We start from the raw sequence: 20,629 nt of genomic DNA, 5'->3' as shown, positions 1-20,629 counted from the left end.
TAATGAGTTGTTATATAAGTTCTGAAGACTTCTTCTTGGTCGGTTTGGTATCTTTCACAGTTCTACCTATGCTGGATCAAACTCTATGCTTGGGTCTTGATTCTTTCGCTTTTGGAGCATATTCCGATATAAACTCTCCATTGAACTCTCTCCTCTCTTTTCTCCATACCAATTCCCTATTTGATCATAAGTGAGTGTGCTATGCGATGGTCATTATTATCATCATCATCTGCTGCGGCTGCAACCAGCACGAGAACAACAACAATATCATCATCATCTTCATCGTCGTCGTCATCATGATCCACGACCATGGCCATCCACCGTACTCTCCGAAACGGTCTCAAGCCATAAGCTTTCCGCATTTCCACTCTGCATCAAGTTCATTACCATCATCTCTTCCTCTTTCGCTGGCTTCGCTGGTACAATATCGCTTCTTGGATACTCTAGCGTACACAGCATGCATGCATGTACATTATCTACATACGTTACACCTGTAGATACTCATCGATATAGGTAGCACAGCAAAAAACTACACACGTTGCTGTGCTTGAGGAAATATGTCCGCAGGAGAGAATAGAAAGGTTCCGGATTGGAAATGCTTGGAGAAATTCATTTCTCTGCTGGGGCTCGCTCTCGCGAAAAGTTCTTCGCGAATGCATCAGGTAAGTCTTTCACCTGACTGCTGTTGAGGCCACTGCTTCAGGTATCGAGTGGAGCGCGCAAGGCGCACCTGTTTGGAAGTTCAATGTTGCGATCGTGGGTAGTGTCTTGTGCTCGTTTGAACTTGGCTTTTGCTTAGGGGACTTCTTGAGAAACTTCACCTTGTTTCGAGTGTAGCATTGGGTTTTTGTGTTACTGAATGAAGAGAATGGAAAAGTTCATTGAACGGTGGCGAAGAAGATGCGGTGGAATTGAAGAGTTAGGAAAGTTGCATCCCTACTTTCTAAAGTTTTGATTTGTTTAGAGAATTCAACGAGTTGGAGAGGTTTTAGATGACTTAGAAGAGAAATTTCGAGATATCAATTTGATTTGGGGACCGGCAAAGCTCGAAGCAGCTCAATTCCATTTAATCCGTCAAAGTGGAAAGAAGTCCGATTCGTGGGAAGTACTTTGAGTTTCTTCCATCCAGAGATCCCTATTTAAGTTCTTCTAGTTTATTTTTGACTTCATTTGGCAACCAAAATTCCGTTACTAAAGCGACAGTGTGATCGCTAATTTCAAGAAGCTATCACAGGCCAATTTGATATTTTTTAGCTAAGTAAAACTATTTTCGTATCGATACCATGCAGTGAAGCTCAAAACAAACCAACCCCCAAACTCCCCCCAAATGTTTTCATTTTAGTTGAATGTCAATCTCTGAAGGGGTCCAGCAATGGCATGTTGGAGCATCAGTATCAGTTTTCGGCGTGTCCACTCTTCAGCTGTTGTATCATGTTGGCATTGGATGTCAAAAGTGGATTCAATTCCGCCATCTAGAACTGAATCAAAGGGACGTTGGCTGACATAGGTGTTCCCGAATATTTGGCGAGTTTGGTCAAAAATTACCTCTCAGAGAGGACTCTCTGGTACCGCATCAATGAGGGCCTCAAATCGATGGTACCACAGGGTTCAGAACTAGATTCCCTGCTGTCGAATGTCATGTCTAGTGAGGTGCTTGTTCCTGCCGTCCGAGAAGAGGCTTCGATTATCGGCTTCGCGGATTACGTGACTATGGTTGATATAACAAAACACCCACAGTATGGGAAGATTTACACAACGAACACCATAAGGACCGTAGAAAGAAGAATACTCTGAAAGTGGAAATTGGTTGATATAAGGTTGTCTCGCAGCCAGCTATCAAATAACTGCGGGAGATGATTAATGCCACATTGAGCTTTAGGGAACACCTAGAGCATGCATGTTAAAAAGCAGCACTTGCTAAAGAGTTACCGAATATTGGCGGGCCAAAACATTGTCGAAGATTACTTCTGATCGGAGAGGTGCGTTTCACTTTGCTTTATGCGTAACCTATGTTGGCCGGGGCCCATACAAATTCGCGCTTTGAGAACCAAATCAAATAAGGCAGTATTAGTAATGGTGGGTATGATCCCAGTGGACATCCTAGCAAAAAAAATAAGTATCACGCAGACGTATGGAAGAGGACACAGATCGTACCAATGTGGTAAAGTCAGTTGTATGATCCCTGGCAATACAGGTGGGACAACTCTACGAAAGGTCGTTGGACGCATAGGCGAGATAACCAACTACCATATTACCCAGTTTCAGACTGGACACCGTTGTTGCTACAGGCAGTATCTACATCGTTTTGGTTGGACTATTCACCGAATTATGATGCATTCGCGATGGGGATAAGCAACTTCAACAAAGCGCTGGGTAAGAACCTGAGTCCAGAGAATGCAACTCCGGAGATGCGCAGATTGAAGAAAAACAGAAAATACAGAAGGAGCTACTGAAAGAAGCGTGAAGGAGGAAAGCGGAAAGGGAGCAGAAGTATGAGTGCTGCCCGAGCTGCAGTGCGTTGGAAGAGACATGGGGAGAGGATAAAAAGCGGCGGGTATTAGTTTTTAGGGTGTAGGTCTCCTGCACCGTAGCATTACTTAATTTATTGCTAGTGAGATTGCGAGACTTGCTGAAACCTTACAAAGAATAAAGGTACACATTTAATCAGGGTGTTTGCCTGACACAAAGGGGATGGGAGGGGTAGCGGATGACGTACTTGCATTGGGTGTTAGAATTATGATCGCCTTCCCTGAATCGGCACTAAAAAGGGAACATTTACACGGTTTGTGTCATACTTAAATGTAAACGACGCCTCCAATGGTTCCGTAAAGTGTGCAATCTGGTTCCTCTGCCTTTTAATAGCGGAATATAGAGATAAGATTTCTGCAGTCTATCGGTTATTTTTGGGATGGTTTGCAAAAGAAGGGAATACATTTCTGAAAATGTTTTCCTTAGATAACATTACATGAGAAAGCATTCATAACGTTCTTTATATACTCGAATGCAAATAACGTCTAGAAATTTGCGAAGTTGCATTCAATTAAATTATTGTCAGTCATTCCAGAGGATCGAGGTTTTGTAAAAAGTGTGTGATGTACGTCATTCATGCTTTGATAGCAGATCAGAAGTTGAGACAGCATGTTTTTCGGAAGAGCAGGAAGCACTTCTGGCGAGGATTGTCAGCTGCGGGGAAACTTGTGTCGATTTAGGCATGCCTGAGTTCAAAGAAGCCATTATGAATTGGCGTTAGGAAGGGACCCTCAAAAACCGAGATTCCACTGTTACAAAGTCGTTGCCAGTGTTTATTTTGACTAAGGTGGCATTTTTGAATTGATTTCTTGCAGCAAAGTCGGTCAGTTGCTGTATTTAGTTTATCAGTGTAGGCTTATGACAGAAGTAAGGCCTATATTTCCAAAAGTCGTAACCAATCGATTTAAGATGTCTCTTCTTTATAAAAAGACTCTATTCTATACTACAATTTTAACTTCTATAAAGTAAGTCGACTCCACTTCATGATCCCCCATAGTTTTGACTCATCCCCCTTTAATTGTTGTCTTTCTGGGTCTTTTAAAGAAGCACTGCAGATCCTAGGGGTTTAACGTGAGTACTTGCCCTGTAGGCATAATTCCGCGGTCATCATCGGACATGCATTGATTTGGAGTCCACAATCAGAAACTCCGCCATGAATGTCACAGCGGCACTATTTAATACTGAATGTAGGCTTAGCATTGATGCCAGTGGATGCGAGATTTATGCAACACCTCTTCTGCAATAACGAATACGCCCCCCGAGTTGCAGAGCGCAACTCAACCCTTGAGCTCACTACGAACTCTGTCCGCGATATGGACACAACCACCATTAAACTCCCACAATGGGGCCAACAGCAAATAACCGGCCGAAAACACATCTCAGAGAAATTTTCCCAGAGGGCCATCCTTGGTACCGGTTAACGTCCGGTTAAGCTTCGTAGCAAATGCCACTTTAGATGAGTCGTATAGCAAACGATCGCCCTTCTCGTGTACGTGGGCTAAACTATCAACAGGGAAGGACGATTACAAGGCGGTGTGACTGTGGCTACCTTTGTGCATAAATGGTTGATGATAGAACTGTCTTCATTGTGTGATAGGGCGCTCAACAACTTTCCAATTCGCCGGAAAAATATATTTTATAAAGGAAGGTATTATTGATGACTGGTATATGCCAATTATTGTATTACACCAAAGAAAATAACCAGAACAGTGGAGTGGCTTAAATTCCTCTGGAGAGCTGGAGAAAATTGACAAATAGCGCGTCAGTTTGATTGATGTACTATTCCCCACACGTGCTTATGGCTTCCCATCTATAAATTAAACGTACATAGAATCTCACTTACCCTCGTAATTTATTAAAAGATATCTTTGTTAGCCATGAAAATTTCATCGCTTTCGGGAGGTTGATATGCCCAAATTCTGTTAACAATTCAATAATCCCTTCCTTAATTCTGGAAAAACTAGTATCCAGGGGTTTTTGAGATTTTGCTCGACAATACTTGATACTACCACTAGACTCATAAGGCCTCCCTCCCATATCTGGGTCCCAATACCATTTGGAATGAATCCGAGCGCTCTGTGAAGGTCTCAAGATAGCTTAGGAGTCAGTTCAATAGTAACCTTGTTGATATTGATCTCTTGTGACAGGAGTTCAGCGTTACGTCTCATGAGCAGAGATAAACTTTACATTACATTTTTCAGAACTTTCATTTGTCTTAACGTGGTATGACTTGATGATCTGTAAACGTTAAAGCATGGGAGATCGTTCCCAAGCGAGCTATCCTTTAGGTATTTTTTAACTATCTGGAATGGAGAGGCAGTTCTTTGTCCTATATTAGAGAAGTTTTCTTCAATGACCTCCTTAAGTGGCATTTTGATAGCTCACTGAAGATTTCGCAATGAAAATTTCGTCTGACTGTCGGTTTCTGCTTCACGAAATCTTTTCACTTTATCAACTTTCATCTATAACTTTTGGCAATTTATCAGTTATGGTAGTACTAGCAGTAGTTTCGTCCAATACTCTGCAGATGCTATCTCCTTGTGGTATTGAGACTATCACAGCGGCTTTCAATCATCAGATAACTTTTACACGACTTATAAGGCTGACAGTATTATTAGATTCTAGTTCAAATTGTGGCGGTAATCAGTGGTATATCTCAACTAAAACTTGCGGAATAACATCTGGAAAATTGACTGTCATTATCTTTTTTTGGTATGCTTAAATTAGCGCCCCTTTCTGTTCTGTTCTGTTCTGATTCTCTTTGAAAAGACATGGTCCCTTTGGTTCATTGTTTCGGATAACTTGCGCTTTGTGGTCCAATAGCTCATCTCTTCCACATATTACATATATTTAATATATGACATCTTTCGTCCCTGTTTCCGTGCTTCTATAGGAAGTCCTTTAACAAGACTTCATTCGTGCTTAAAAGACGACTGCGGTAAACATCTTCAGTCGGATACATTCCACCTTTAGGACGAGATAAGAAGATTCTCTGGCTCCTCAGTTGGGTTCCCAAAATGTAGCCAAACCTGCTGGTTCAAATATCACAACTTGTTCCTCTGTCTCGGTAGTGGCTCTGTGGTCTACACCGTCAGTACCGTTTCCCGCCAATTAATGAGATGCCCATCGAGGGTGAGATAATCTCCTGGAGCAGGCTTCGAAGGTTCGTTCCACTGCCACTTAGACGATATCCTTTTCGGACTCTGCAGTCTCATCTCTAATGTCAATGAGGCCTATGTTTCGAAATTTATCTCGGAAGCCGTTCGCTTATGTTTTCAAAGCTAATAACAGCAGATATAATTTTTTGGCAAACTAGGAACCCTACTTCGAGCACATAGTTTACTGGATGGTCGCTATAATATATGGTCTACTGGCTCTTCTCCGGGCAACCGGTCCCTGTCCAGCGCATCTCTTGTATCGCTACGAGAGCAGCCTTATATTAGGACAGAGCAACGGCTAGCTGCTTAGTATCTCCTGATCTGTACAAGAAGCACACGTCTCATGAGAATATGGTCAAAATGGTTACCCGTTTTTGTTGCGTAGTGCATCCAATTCAGCGCTCCTCTTGTGGTTCCGTAGCAATTTTTTTCCATATAGGGTTGTCATCCCTACACAACCCCCAACCTGGTGGACCAGTTGGTGTAGCTAGTCACGGTTTTAGGTACGGGAGACTCACTTTGATATTTCTCCGCCCGCAATTTAACCTTTCCCCTTTGATCGCTGATATGGCTGTGGTTTCTGAAATTTTCAATATTTGCGTATGAAAGAAATGACAGTCGTCTTGTTCGGTCTAAATTTTAATTGATTTTCCCCTCTTGTAACTGTAAATTCAAATCAGACTCAATTTCTTCGTCTGCGATAATATTGTTCTTCCTTACTATACGTCATAAGCAATTTGAAACTTGGTCATCTAGATTTCACAATTGCCTTTGGAATCTTTATTGGAAATTCCATAGTACATGAGGCACAGAATCGATGGAGCTGCTTCCTGCCCTTCAGCAGACAAATCCAGCCCGAGCGTTGGAAAATTCGAATAATGCTTTAGAAGTCACACAGAGATTGACAACCGGATAAACATATCCTACTACGGCACACGCGTTTTCGGCAACTCAGTCGGCATTAGTGTGGATAGGTTTGCTTTTGCATAACTATTTGAATAACGAACTTCTCAAACTTAACTTTTCCGGCAACGTAGGGAATGCAGGCCTTCTTTGTCGTTCATCCAGAGTTGGTCCAAATTAAAGCATCCCGAATCGTAAGGTTCACGGGTCAAGTTGACCCTATTCATACGGAGCTTTTCATATGAAAGCGCTTCCTCAATCCAGTTCACACGAGAATTTAGGATTTGGAAAACTGTCCAACTTCTGCGAATTTGTTAGCTGTCAATGTGGTACGCGGTGTCGAGAAAGAAGTGTCGCAGGGAAAAAAACGGTTGGTTCTAGCAACTCGAAGGCGATATTTTTCTGTTTTTGAAATAGAAAAGAACATGTGATAAGTTTGGACACTTTGGAGGATCTTTAAAAAGCAGTTATTGTCCCCCATTAGTACCAAGATCTTAAGTTCAACTGAAGATATAGTAAAAAAATGATACCCTGTAAATGCATTAGGATTTGAGTGCTTCTCTAGAGAAAGGGCTAATAATTCACATTTATAAGCCAGCCATTTTGTTGACATATGAATCCTTTTCTCGCCATCGTATCACAGGCTTCTGTGCTAGGTATTATTTATATTCAATTATAAAACCTTGATATATGATGTAAGGCTATTTCCCCTTCATCATATTTAGACGGCGTGATGGTTGAGGTGGTAAAGCGTCAACCTCCCAAACTAGCTGGTCTGGTTTCGAATCCCAATCATCATGGGTGTGTGTGTTCGTCTTGTGTTTGCCTCGCTACTGTGAGCTTATCACTTGCACAGCGTTAAGTGTGTTGATAATGAAACTGAATCACAATCGGCCTCCACCAAGGAGTGAACAGAAAACACTAAATTTAGAGTGATTTGGTACTTAAACTGAAAATAAGAAAGACGAATTTTCCCCATTTTGAACTGGGGCAGAATCTAGTCTATTTTGCTAGTTGTGTTTTATGGAAGTACCTAAGGGTCTCTTTAATCTCTGCAACTTTAACAGTGCAATGCCGATGATATTGCTGGTAAATTGTAAAAATTCGGCAGAGTCTCGGTGGTGAGATTTAGCCAATCATAGACGATTTTAGGTCACTTGTGAAAGTTCATCGGAATTTCAAACGTCTCCTTCCCTTATACTCAGTCTGGACGGCAATAATTGACTGAGCTGCCTCAGCGTGAACATGTTTGGTAAGAAGAAGTGCACGCTGTTTCAACTCTAAGCAAGGCGTGAAAGTTCATGTGGGATTGCGATTCTAAGAATTTCGGACTTACTGAAAGGAAGCTCATCACCTACTGATCAAGTGATCTACGCACGTAAGCTGTTGCCGTTCTGCGAAAACACCGCAATCAGATCCAAGCGTACTTTCTTCAGTTTATGTTTTGAGGAAAGGTTCCTACGATTACATCTTCGGCATTTGATAATGGATTCTTCAATTGTTATCTAAGAAAAATCGTCTAAAAATTTTAGACCAAAGAACTAAGATTGGCTAGACTGCTGCCAAATTTAATACGGGCCATGTCCGCAATCAGCCTGGCGTTCAGGTCTGTGAAACCACTACGCAAACGACAGAAATTATGAACAAACTGCCGACCAATATCGATAACCAATAGGCCGCCATCAAAAGTGCCTTTGCCTCTAGTGCGGATGCATTTGTCGGCCACGTCGAAAAAGGATGTTCCTAGACTTAGTTAACTAATGTTAAGGCAGATCGATGAGAGTAAGGAGTTGAGAAATCTGTTGGTGGCTGCGAGTGGGAGTATGCGCAACGTGCTAGATCTGCGGTACCGTGGAAAATTATGAGATGTGGAGCATAATGTACGCCATGGGTATATCGCATATACCTATCACGAAGGAGAAACGGACTGCTCCCCCAGATAGAAGCGGAATTATATTTGTCAACAATGAACTCAAACGAAACAGGCCCAAACAGTTTCTCTGCCCAACTTTTCCGTACAGCCTCTGTAATCTCTGCTCGAATCATCCTGGAAAACGTTAAGCGACTCTTCGAAAGCTTGATCAACAGTTAGAATACCTTTGTCTCTACCGATGACCGCACGAAACTTAATTTTGAACGACGCATTAACAGCGCTAAATTCGCCTTCGTTGTTTTGTCTAAAGTTTATAAATGCATATACCTTAAAGTCAACATAAAATTGAGGCAATTTCGCACCAGGGTCCTCTCTACGCTACGCTATGGAAGTAGTACATGAAAAATTACCAGCACTGTTTTAGGAAATCTCCAAGCTTTTCCAATCCATCTCCGCCCTGTCGTCTGGGAATTTCGGGCCGAGACAGTAACAAATGAAGAAATTTATAGGCGTACAGGCCAAATAACCGCTGATGTACTGATGAGAACTGCCCCCGTTCTCTATAGTGGGTTATAACATGGAATGGCGTTACATTCAGACCATGAAACTCATAACAGAACTGGCCCCGAGTAGTCAAAATGTGTCCTTTTGTGGATGCAAGTTAACAATCATAGAGGCTTAGACTGTCTGCCGTCATTTCGGAATCGTTTCTTTTAATCTCGGTAGAACAGTTGGAATCGCTAGTTGAGCTATTTAATATTGGCGAAGAGCATATCAGATTTATTTGGACCTCTGACACTGATTGTAATTCGCAGAGGCTGACGACGTTGTAGATTTAATTACCGTCTACGCACTCAAAAATCTTCATTGTATGAGAAAATCATCGAATCAGACCAAAATCAGTAGAGTCTATCTGGCTGTTATTCAATTTTCAGTTCGCTCTAATCTTTATGCTTTGTCTGTTCACTGCTTAGTGCTCATTATATTGAATAAATAGAAAACCAGGAGGTCTGCGCTTCTAGAATGAAAGCAAAAGGGCTAACCTATGTTAACATTGTTAGAAATAGTGCGGTTTCCACCAAACTTATCAGTATTAACGCCTACGCTATTGCACTTTACGACTCTAGGGTAAACCTAGAAGGTATATGAAGTCCAAAAGTAACCCCTACACCGCTGCTGGTGGTTGATAAGTCGATGTAGGAAATCTAATTCTGGAAAGCCTAGCATTACTTTTTATCATTCAGAGAAATCAGAAAACTATTGAATGAAACCGTTACATTGCTGGGGTTGTAAGGAATGCTAAACATTGGCAGAGGTAGAGGTAGAACGCCATCGATTATTGCTACGGACGGATCTTTGTTAAACGTATTTTAGATTTTTAAGTATGTCCCCTTTCATCTGGCCTCCCCGCTCTTCAAATTTCACTTCCAAGATAAACACTTCAAATAGTGTTAATAAAAAGCTTTACATTTCCGTACAAAGCCGAATACATAGCTGCAACTGTGAATAAGTCTCCATGTCACGTTGCATTTTATCAGGAATCAGTGAAGCTAGAGTACGACGTGAATCAAATCTTAATTCCATGCTTTTTATCCGTGTTGAATGCGCATACATATGCAGGTCAAATACCAAAACAAGTACTTTATAGTCAATCACGGAGCATGCGCTCACTTAGTGATCTAATCATCCTAAATTATCCACAGTCAGCTTAAATTTAAACAATGCTTGCATCACTTACCAATTCAAATCCACTTTTTTCAAGGCTATCCATTTCTAATCCAAATATTTGCCTAACGGAAGCGAGAGGATTACTGCCAGCTTTTCCATCTATCTGGTCCACAAAAAAATAGATACCAATGCTAATTATTAATTTATTGAAAACAGAATTGATATGACATCGAGCATAATTAAGCCATAAAATCTCCAGACACTTTTTCTTTCAGTAAATCGGAATTTGTACGCATATCAAAAATGCAGAAGAAAACCGCCCAAATGCAATTCACGCTATACCTGAGCTTTCTTCCAGGTCTCACCGTATCGGCCATGGCGTATCTTCTACCTCGGAAAAGCAAATTAACATTATTTTTCGGTTGGATGATTCATCAAATCGCGGTGGTGCTGGGCAAAAAAACCCGGTTGCCATCGATGGGGGCCTGAATGAAAATGCTATCAAAAAGCCGGTCAACTGCCGAGAATCGTACACAAAATAGCAAAGATAGTGTCAAGGAACTCAGATAACATTGAATTTCTCTTTCAATACCGTCGTCAGATGAATAACAATAGAAGATATTTATGTGTATCTTAAATTTTATTTCAATAAATTTTAAAAGAAAACAATTTTCTTAATCGCGATGGAAGACACTGATGGTCGCGATGAGTTACTTGATTTTGATTCTTTTTTTTTGCTGGATGGGTGTATGCGGATGGAAACAGTAGTGCGCGTTTGGCAAAGATAAAAATTTCAAGATACAATGTGTATGCCTGCCCTCGTTTGAGGAAAAAAGAAATGAATTTCACTTGCTATTGGGTTTTTTTAGGTGTCGAGGGAAGAAATGGCTTGGAGATGGTGTATTTGAGGGGGCAATATTTCTTAAAGTGCATTATCTTACTAGCAACGTGTATTTTTGAGATTGTGGTGAAAGTAATTGAGTTAACATTGGTATCTAAAAAATTATTCTAAATATTGTTGTTTCTGACAAATGAAGCTACAAAGTTCGGAGTGGAAAATACACAACTGAGGTAGATCAGCCATGCAGTATCACAAGAACTGCAGTAAACTCCACTCTTTTGAAAACAGAAGATGGCATTATCATTGTTAAGTCTGGAGTATCTTCTGGGAGAAGAAAACATTACACTGAAAAAAAGGTTTCAATGATTACCGCTATACAATATCTACTTATATTCCAATTAAAAAATTTAGCCTATAACCCAAATCTTTCATATTTAAGGGTGCTGTTTCTATAATACATTTTCCCCATTTATCAGGGATCTAAGACGCAAGAAAAGATATTTCAATACAACTTCATTTGTGTAACATTGGTCAACAAAAAAATAGAAAAAAATTGGACAGACACTCTGATGACTGATCTTTACTAATTTTGGGTGGCTGAATTAGGATATTATCTCTATGTCTTTCCATCATCCTCCATTTTTCTGTCGCATCCCTATTTTGGCCGAAATTGAGGTGAAATCGGTAAAATTTCGGGAAGGTCGTTAATAAAAAAATAAAAATAACAAAGGCCCAGATCCCTGTGGGATGCCAGAGGAGGGGGGAAGGAGCAGGAAGTGCAGCCGTCAAAAGATACGCGGCAGGATCGGTTGGAAAGGTAAAAGGCAAGCCATAAAACAAGTAGTATGGGAACGCTTAGAGCCGAGAGTTTGGATAGAAGTATCTTGTGATTTACAGTGTTGAAGGCTTTAGCGAAATCCAATGGCCAAAGTTGGTGGACAACCAGTCGTTGACATATCTTTCCAAGATTTTGCAACAGGAGTGTTTCCAGCTATTAATTATCTGGAATAATAAAAACTTGTTGTGTAAGTTTTTATTATTCCAGGCGATGAGAGCTGGTTTTTCCAATACGACACGGAAACCAAACGCCAAAGATCAAAATAGTTGTCTATACACACTCCATTGATGATGATCGTAATTATTAGGTTGTTGCAAATGAAATGGCCGTTTTTGTACTAAAATTTGAAATGACTGTAAAGCTTGCAAAAATTTATTTATTTAATCAAAATAGGCGCCAGTCGATTCAAAACACTTCTCCCAGCGAGATTCAAGAGCATTTATGCCAGTTTCGTAGAAGTCCAACTGTCGGGTGTTGATAAATTCGTCGAAGGTAATTTTGACAGCCTCTTCGTTCCTAAACTGTTTTTTCGCCAAAAAATGATCCAAATGCTTAAAAAGGTAGTAGTCGGTTGGTGAAAGGTCCGGTGAATATGGTGGTTAAGGCAGAGTCTCATACTGCAATTCGTTCAACTTTTGAACCGTTGTTCTGGAAACATGAGGTCGTGTATTGTCATGAAGGAGTATCACACCGTCTCTGTTGACCAATCTCGGTTGTTAAATACTCAATTTTTGGTACATTTCTTCGAGTTGGGCACAGTATTTCTGTGCATTTATCGTTTTTCCAGGTGCCAAAAAAGAATAGTGGATAACTCCAGCTGTAGACCACCAAACAGTCACCAATACCTTCTTAGGATGGAGGCTCGGTTTCGGCATATGCTTCGGTGGCTCATCAGCATCTAGCCATTGTGCTGATTTGCGACGATTGTGAGTAGAGAACTGCAAATTTCCTTTTGAAGCGCCATGCTTTGTTCCGTAAGGGCATGCGGAACCCATTTGTCGAGCTTTTTCACCTTTCCAAGTTGTTGCAAGTGCCGGGAAACTATCGAATAGTATACGCCCGTTTCTCTGCAATGTCCCTCACAGACTGACGTGTGTCGGATTCGACTAGCGAACGCAGCTCCTCGTTGTCAATCGATGGTCCTGGATGTCCACATGGCTCACTTTGAAGGTTTACGTCGCCTGACCGGAATTTTTCGAACCACCGTCTGTGGTTTGTTCGGTTACCGTATCAGCTCCAAATGCGCTGTTAATGTTTTTGGTTGCCTCCGCCACTTTATGACCAAGTTTGAACTCATACAAAAAAAGTATACGTTCTTGGCTCTTTTCCATCCTTTTTTTCCAACGATGCTCAAAACTGAAATGACTCCTTGATTAAATGTAGGAGTATTTATACTTCAATATTCAACACCAACGCCAACTGGTGGTGGTTTGATACACCAAAATCGCAACTAACTTCATTGCCAAAACGGCCATTTCATATTCAACAACCTAATAATTTTTGCCAGAATTTTTTTTCAGATGTCATATGTTTCTTTCATACGAATTACGTAGGCAACATGGATCGATAGTAAATCATTTCCATTTCCAGTGCTTTCAAACTAGTTTTTGAAGAATCAATGAAAATTCTCCAGTTTTCAGAGGCTTATGGTATTTTTAGTTCGGTCATTAGTCCTGCAATGCTATTACGGCTAATTAAATTTTTGTCATTATCGTCCCACGAGAAAAAAGAAATTAAGACCGAATTTCTTTTTCGAAAAAATGTAATATTGACACCTTTCTGCAGGAGATTTTTCTGCTGCAGTCGTGAACCAAGGAGCTCAGCTTTTACTTTAAACGGGTCTAAATTCCGGACCAAGTCATTCAATTCTTGGGTGAGAAGTTTTGGTTCGTCCAAATCGATAGGCGTGAAATCTTTATCTTGGCAGCTATGTGGTACGTCCTCTTCCGGCGATAGGGCATTCTGTTCAGTTTTTGATTCTTCACTATCAAGGTTGCAGTTTTCGGTTGGTGTGGGGACAGGCAACAAGTTACTATGTTCGACGGGTCTAATTTCGGAAGGGATATTCGGATAAGTTATAGTATGTTTCGATTTTTGCGAGAATCCAGATACTGCCGTCATACAAAAATAGCAGTCCTCGGCATGAGAGGTGGGCTCACGCCAGACCATTGTGATTCCCCACATAACCACGAACTTAAATTAGTGTAACAACTTTTGCAACATAATTTTGACCCACATCTTGTCCTGATCTCTGACTTTGCAACCGAAATAATGCTTATAAAAAGATAGTAAAGAGCCCTGGAGTGTTGGCCGAAAGAAATAAAGTAGAATGCTGATTTTTTATGGTTTTTTGATAAAAATACTCCCTGGCCCCCCTTTTTCCACATACTTGGATCCTCAAAGATGTTTATCGTGGGACATAGTCTTTATTCTTATTTCGTTGTAAATTTAGGCTATAAGTTGATATTCTTCGCTGTGAAATGAGCAAGTTAGATGAAATTTGCCGATTTCACTCCAATTTCGGCCAAAATCGGGGTGTGACAGGAAAATAGAAGGTGATGGAAAACAACGGAGATCATATCCTAATTCAGCGACCCAAAATTAGTAAAGATCACCCATCAGAGTATCTGTTCATTTTCCCGTGTTAACCAGAGTAATTAGAACCGCCGATTTTTTACTGTCATGATTTTACTAGATTCAAGATACAATACTTAATTATTCTACTACAATCAACTGTAGCCAAATAAATTCAGCAGAAAGTGTCGTTGTTTATGAACAACAAGTAAAGAAAGTTTCCAGGTTATTTACATATTATTTATGACCCCTATCAATCACATCACTGCCCGGGTTTTTAAATTCTATAGCAATTCTTGAGATTAATATTACTTTGATGATCTAACGAAAGTAACTGAATTTGTAATCCATCCAAAAGCTATGCTTAAATGGAGATATTTCAAAAAAGGAAACAAATCGACAGTTTAGAAGGCAAGAACAAGGTTTAAATTTGGTGAAACTTTTCGCTAAGCTGGCGATTATTTTCGCTGAAATAGATGATTCATGAAGAAAGATAGTAAATAAGCACCAGACAAAAAACATGTTTACGATTTGTAAATTGTCTTGAGTAATATGTTCTGTTTAATTTGGTTGTCCCAAATCCTATGTTTGTATACATGGTGTGAGCCATAAACCGCAATCCACATCTCCGGCATCGTCAAAATCTTCGATATCCAATCGTTACTCTGCGAAAGTTAATTGTTATTTTCAAGGTGCAGAATGCAGGGAAAACTTAAATTAATCATTTAAAAAAATTTTCCATTTTCCTACGTGAGCATTATCCTAGTGGTTTAGAGATAATATCATCTTTTATTAATGCTACTTGCAGTTAGTGTGTTCAGGACTAAATCCAGGCAACAACACCAGTTGCAGTGCTATTAGAAATAATTCTCGGAAGTTATTATCTGCCTATCCCAGTGAGACTGTGCCAATGGAGGGCGTTGACGACCGTTTTGCTCCAATTTTTGTTCAAAATATGCCTATTCGGATCATTGAAAGGTTTCGAACGTTTGGTATAAGCAGATTACACCATTCTTACGTGTAGCAATATTTCCCTTTTCATCATATCAATTTCCCTTTACTATAAGGGATATTTTCTTGTGTTCCTTATTTATGCCGAGAATGGGAGAACGTAATATGGAATTAAAGGTATACAAGTGGACCCTTTGAAATAAATCCCTATATGTACACCCGAAACGCGGTTTAAGGCTGATCAAAATATGGTCGGTCTGACTCAAACTGGCAAACCCCTAATCACAACTGACCTTATCGTTGCTGCTTTCTAAGCGACTTACAAAATTTGAAACACTACTGCTACCGAAACGTCAAAAACGCCCCGGATAGGGACTTACCTCACGGCAATGACCTTTAGCTGGCGAAAACGGACTATGATTGGTTTTTGGAATGTGCGCACGCTCCTCGACAACAGTAGCGAGAGTCCTCAGAATGTTCGCTTTCCCCAACTTGCGCGGCAAGTCCAGCGATAGTAAGATGGTAGGACGCTGGAGAGTATTCCTCTCCCTCTTGCGACAATGTGCTTTTGTACTCTGGAAAGCTAACTGGTAGCAGACGCTACAAGGTGCGCTCTCTTGACCTGGGAGTCAGTTTCTGGCAGACTTCTCCCTGCGAGATTTCGGTCCAGGTTAAACAGCATCACAATTTTACAATGCTACGCACCAACGGAGACTTCCGATGTAGTGAAGAATGCTTTTTATGAGCAATTAAACGCAGTTCAGGGGAAGCTTTCTAAAGGTGATATTGTGACCTTCATGGTGATGAAGGTGATATTGTGATCAAGGTGGGATTTGACAACACCGTGCTCGGATATGTGACGCGGAAGCACGGCTTTGACGACCGTAACGGTAATGATGAGAAGTTCGTGAATTTCTACAACTTCCACTGCCTCGCCATTGGTGGCACAGATCATAGAGTCTTCTGTAAGATGCCGAGAAATCAGATCGACCACTTCGCGATCAGCAGTAGATTTAAGATTTGTCTTCTACATGTACGTAACCATCATCGAGCGGCAGATTACTGAGCAACGTTCCTGATAAAGTCGATCAGCATTTCGCTGCCATAAAAAATGCTGCTGTGGTGTTGCACAGATAGTGGAAACGGATCGATAAACGGAAGAGATTGAAGGCTCTACTGACCGCTGCGAGTGATGGCTGGCATGACGCGCTCGACTTCCGATACCGAACAAAATCCTGAGAAGTTCAACTTAGTGTACGCCGTAACAGAGGATTTGCTACTGCGCTGGTCAGGGATGCGGAACATGCTGCAGATCGTAATGATTTCAGAAGTGTATACCCAATCACGAAAGACCTTGCATGTGGTCGCAAATCTTTCGATGGTCCTGTGAAGGGCGTTAACGGTCGACTTCTCATCCCCGATGATGAACAACTAAAGAGATGGAAACAACACTTCAGGGAGGGAGTGTATCTGGAGTACTCTAAGTAGGAGGAGCTAATAGTTATTATCAGAGCGACCTATAGTGGCGAAGTGTCATGTGCTGCACCGTGGTAAAATCTCGGAGGATTTCGAGTCACTTGAAACAAACGGGAGTCCACCAGGGTTGCATCGTGTCACCGATATTATTTCTTCTTGTCATCGATGACGTTCTTCATGCTGCCTTCTATAGAGGAGGTGGAGGAATTCAATGGACGATGTCATCTGTCTTCAAACATGTCGACTACGCTGTTGGCATCTGTCATGGGGGGGGGGGGCATAGACCTTGGTCAAATGGCTCTGGATTTGGAAAAAGAGGCAAGTAGAAATTGAGGGATCTCTGGATGTGATTTATGGTCTGCCAGTATAGAACATATGATATTGGAAAAACTAGGTTTTGAGTTTTTAGTCAAGTCTAATTTCGCACAAGAGCACCATGAGTGATTTGTCTTCGCCAAAAGGTAGCTTGAATTGCTGCCATCGAGCTCGGTTTTTTAATGGTGATGTTGATCTTGAATTCGACGATCCAAACACATATATGTAGAAATTCTTGAGTTTTTCTGGCAAACTCAAGAAAACCCAAATTTAAGAAGGTTTACTGAGTTTTGTCGATCGGAAAGTAACAGGGGTTCATTTGTTTCATACTATGCCAGTGAAAACCACTAATGATTTTATAAAGGCTGAATTTAACATAGCTAAGAGTTATCAGGACCAGTGATTTTTTGGCTGGGAAAGGAATGCCTCCATTGAGCATTTCATCTTGCAGAAACCTGACGAAGCTTACTTTATATAATATAATTTGCAAGGAGGTCATTTATTCGCGCAGCTGCCGCATTTTGGTGCATCTTCTTATGTTCTGGCACACTCTGCTGGACTGTGGACTAGGTTCACTTGACACATCGGTGTACAAAGTGGCAATTGATTGCCGGGTGAACCAATTTTTGCAAATTTTCCGTATGTATGGCAGATCATCGTGTGTTAGCTGGTCTTAATACCCTTTAATTGGTCATCAGGGAATATTGCGTCGAACATGTTTTATGCTTAACATTGCTTCCATTTTACGTTTTTCGAGTATCAGTCCAGACATTTTCAATCACACCTTTCTCACAATGGTTGACTTAAATGGGTAAAACCCAACATCCGTGAAACTCTTTGGAACCACAATCAACACGAATGTCGCCACGAAAGCCCAGTGTTGTGGGTGTGATGACCCTAAGAAGATAATATTCTACAACAATTGGGGCAGCCTTCAGCTCTAGCTTGGCATTTAGCAGCATCTTTTTTCTGTCAGCTGGGTGTTGATAAGTGTTGCTAGGTCACTAGAAATACCGACCCTGACCTAAGGACTTATTATTACGCCCTAAGTGACCAAATTTAATACATTTCGGGGTAATAACTGCCTAATACTTGTTGACATTTCTAGATAATTGCACTCAACCAAGTCAGTAGATAATTTAATGGCTCTCCCTACATCTGGCTCTGAGGAAGCTTTATTATCGCTCTGACAGGACTCCCTCAAGAGACACTGTACTTTATATGAATTCCATTCTGCGGCAAATTCCTTTGTACGTACTGTCACCGTTTCTAGAGGCTGCTTTTTGATAGAATAACTCAAGAATTATCTTCAGAAAGATTTTTAGTTGCTGCTCGGTGACTCTCCACAGGATTTTATTCGGATTTGGACACATTCTAGCTATCCCTTTTGTTTGGTTCCACATTTCGCTTGAGGTACTCGCGAGCTCCTTTTTAGGCACGTTTTTTCATCTCGTAGCTAGTCCCAGCTAGTGCGCTTTAAGCTCATCTAATAGTGTAGTGGCATGCCGGTCAGAAACCAGATAATTCACTGTTCCTCCTGCAATTTGGCATCCTACTGTGGAATACGAGCAAAGGACTAACGAAGTTAGGTCTATGACTGGAACCGAACCCATATGCCTATCCATGACGGACAATTCCACACTCAGGGTGAACGACAATTGGGTAGCTTTATCGCTTTATAGTATAGACCAGTATAGATAGAATGCCAGCTTCTTGGAAAGTCTTAGGGAAGCTGAAATATATTCATTATCATCAACGGCGCAACAACCGGTATCCGGTCTGCCCTAATAACTGCAGATACCCCAGTCTTGCGCCGGGGTCCACCAATTCGATATCCCTAAAAGCTGTCTGGCGTCCTAGGTCGTGATATCGTTCATGGATTTCGTCGTTTGCTACGGAATCGCCCGTTCTCATGTAGGAGGGCAAAATTCTTCACTGGATTCTTCCTTCGGACGCGGCGCAGTTTTTTTGCTAAGAACCCAAGTCTCCGAGGATCAATGTCTTGTACAGTAAGAGCTTTGACCCTATGGTGAGACGTTTCGAGCGGAACAGTTTTTGATTTAATCATTATAGATGTTATCGTTTGTGATTTTTGACTCCAGATAGGAGAAATTTTCAACGATATCAAAGTTGCAGTCTCCTATCTTCACTGTTTTGGTTTGATCAGTGCGGTTCGATGTTGTTCGTTCTTTCGGTTTTGGTTTTGGCGCTGACGTTGCCACCATGTACTTCGTCTTGCCTTCATTAATATGCAGCCCAAGATCTCGCGTCGCCTGCTCGATCTAGATGAAAGTAGACTGTACATCTCGGGTCGGTCTTCCCATGATGTCAGTATCATTTGCGTAGGCCAGTAGTTGGGGGGACTTGAAGAGGATGGTGCCACCCGCATTTACATCGGCATCGCGAATCACTTTCTCCAGAGCCAGGTTGAAAAAGACGCATGTAGGGTATCCCCTTGTTAATGTTGAATGGTCTCGAGAGTGATCCTGTTGCTTTTATCTGACCTCGCATATTAGTCAGGGTCAGCCTAGTCAGTCTTATCACTTTCGTCGGGATATCGAATTCTTTCATGGCAGTGTACAGTTTCGCTCTGGCTATGCTGCCATAGGCGGCTTTAACGTCGATGAAAAGATGGTGTAATTGATGTCCATATCCCAACAGTTTTTCCATCGGTTGTCGCAGAGAGAAAATCTGATCTGTTGCTGATTTGCTTGGAGTCAAGCCTCTTTGGTATGGGCCAATGATGTTCTGGCCGTGTGGGGCTATCGGGCCTAGCAAGATAGCGGAGAATATCTTATAGATAGTACTTAGCAACGTGATACCTCTATAATTGCTGCACTGCGTGATATCCCCCTTTTTATATATGGAGCAGATAATGCCTCGTTGACAGTCGTCAGGCATTGATTCACTGTCCCACACCTTGAGCATCAGTTGATGAAACACTTGATGCAAACATATTTAACCAATTCAGCTGTAATTCCATCGGCGGATTGCACGGGCTGTTTCTTCTATGCTTGGTGGTGGCAGCATTTGTCCGTCGTCTTCAGTTGGCGGAACCTCCAACTCGCCGATATTTGGGTGATTGAGTAGTTCATCAAAATACGCAACCAATCACTCCAATATGCCTATTCTGTCGGAAATCAGATTTCCCTCTTTGTCAGGCAGGATGAGCATTAAGGTGTATAAGGCTTCATCCTGTTGACTTCTTGCTACTTTTCTAGTTCACAGACTTGTTGGTTCTCCCACGCTTCCTTCTTCTGTCTGTGAAGTCGCTTCTCCGTTCGACGGAACTCTTGGTAGGTCTCTGCGCGCATCCGCGTTCTTTGAGAATGCAGCATCACTCGGTATGCAGCATTCTTCCTTTCCGTTGTTAGCTTATGTTCATCGTCAAACCAGCCGTTCCGACTTTTCTTGCGGTTGAGGCCAAGTATGTCTGTGACCGTATCAATGATAACGCTCTTCAGGTGGTTATGAAGATCATTTGTTGTTACTTTATCTCCAGG

The 20,629-nt window shown here is 41.4% G+C and overlaps 1 protein-coding gene across 5 annotated transcripts in view; it reads left to right on the top strand.

The window, feature by feature from the left end:
* LOC119650660 (autophagy-related protein 16) overlaps positions 1–20,629 on the top strand; it is a 440,786-nt gene that overhangs the window by 265,496 nt on the left and 154,661 nt on the right. The gene's annotated exons all lie outside the window — the stretch shown is intronic.

This window comes from Hermetia illucens, chromosome 3 (assembly GCF_905115235.1).
Source record: "Hermetia illucens chromosome 3, iHerIll2.2.curated.20191125, whole genome shotgun sequence".
NCBI classification, from domain to species: domain Eukaryota; kingdom Metazoa; phylum Arthropoda; class Insecta; order Diptera; family Stratiomyidae; genus Hermetia; species Hermetia illucens.
Note: the sequence above shows the minus strand (reverse complement) of the source record. Positions and strands in the feature narration are given on the sequence as shown.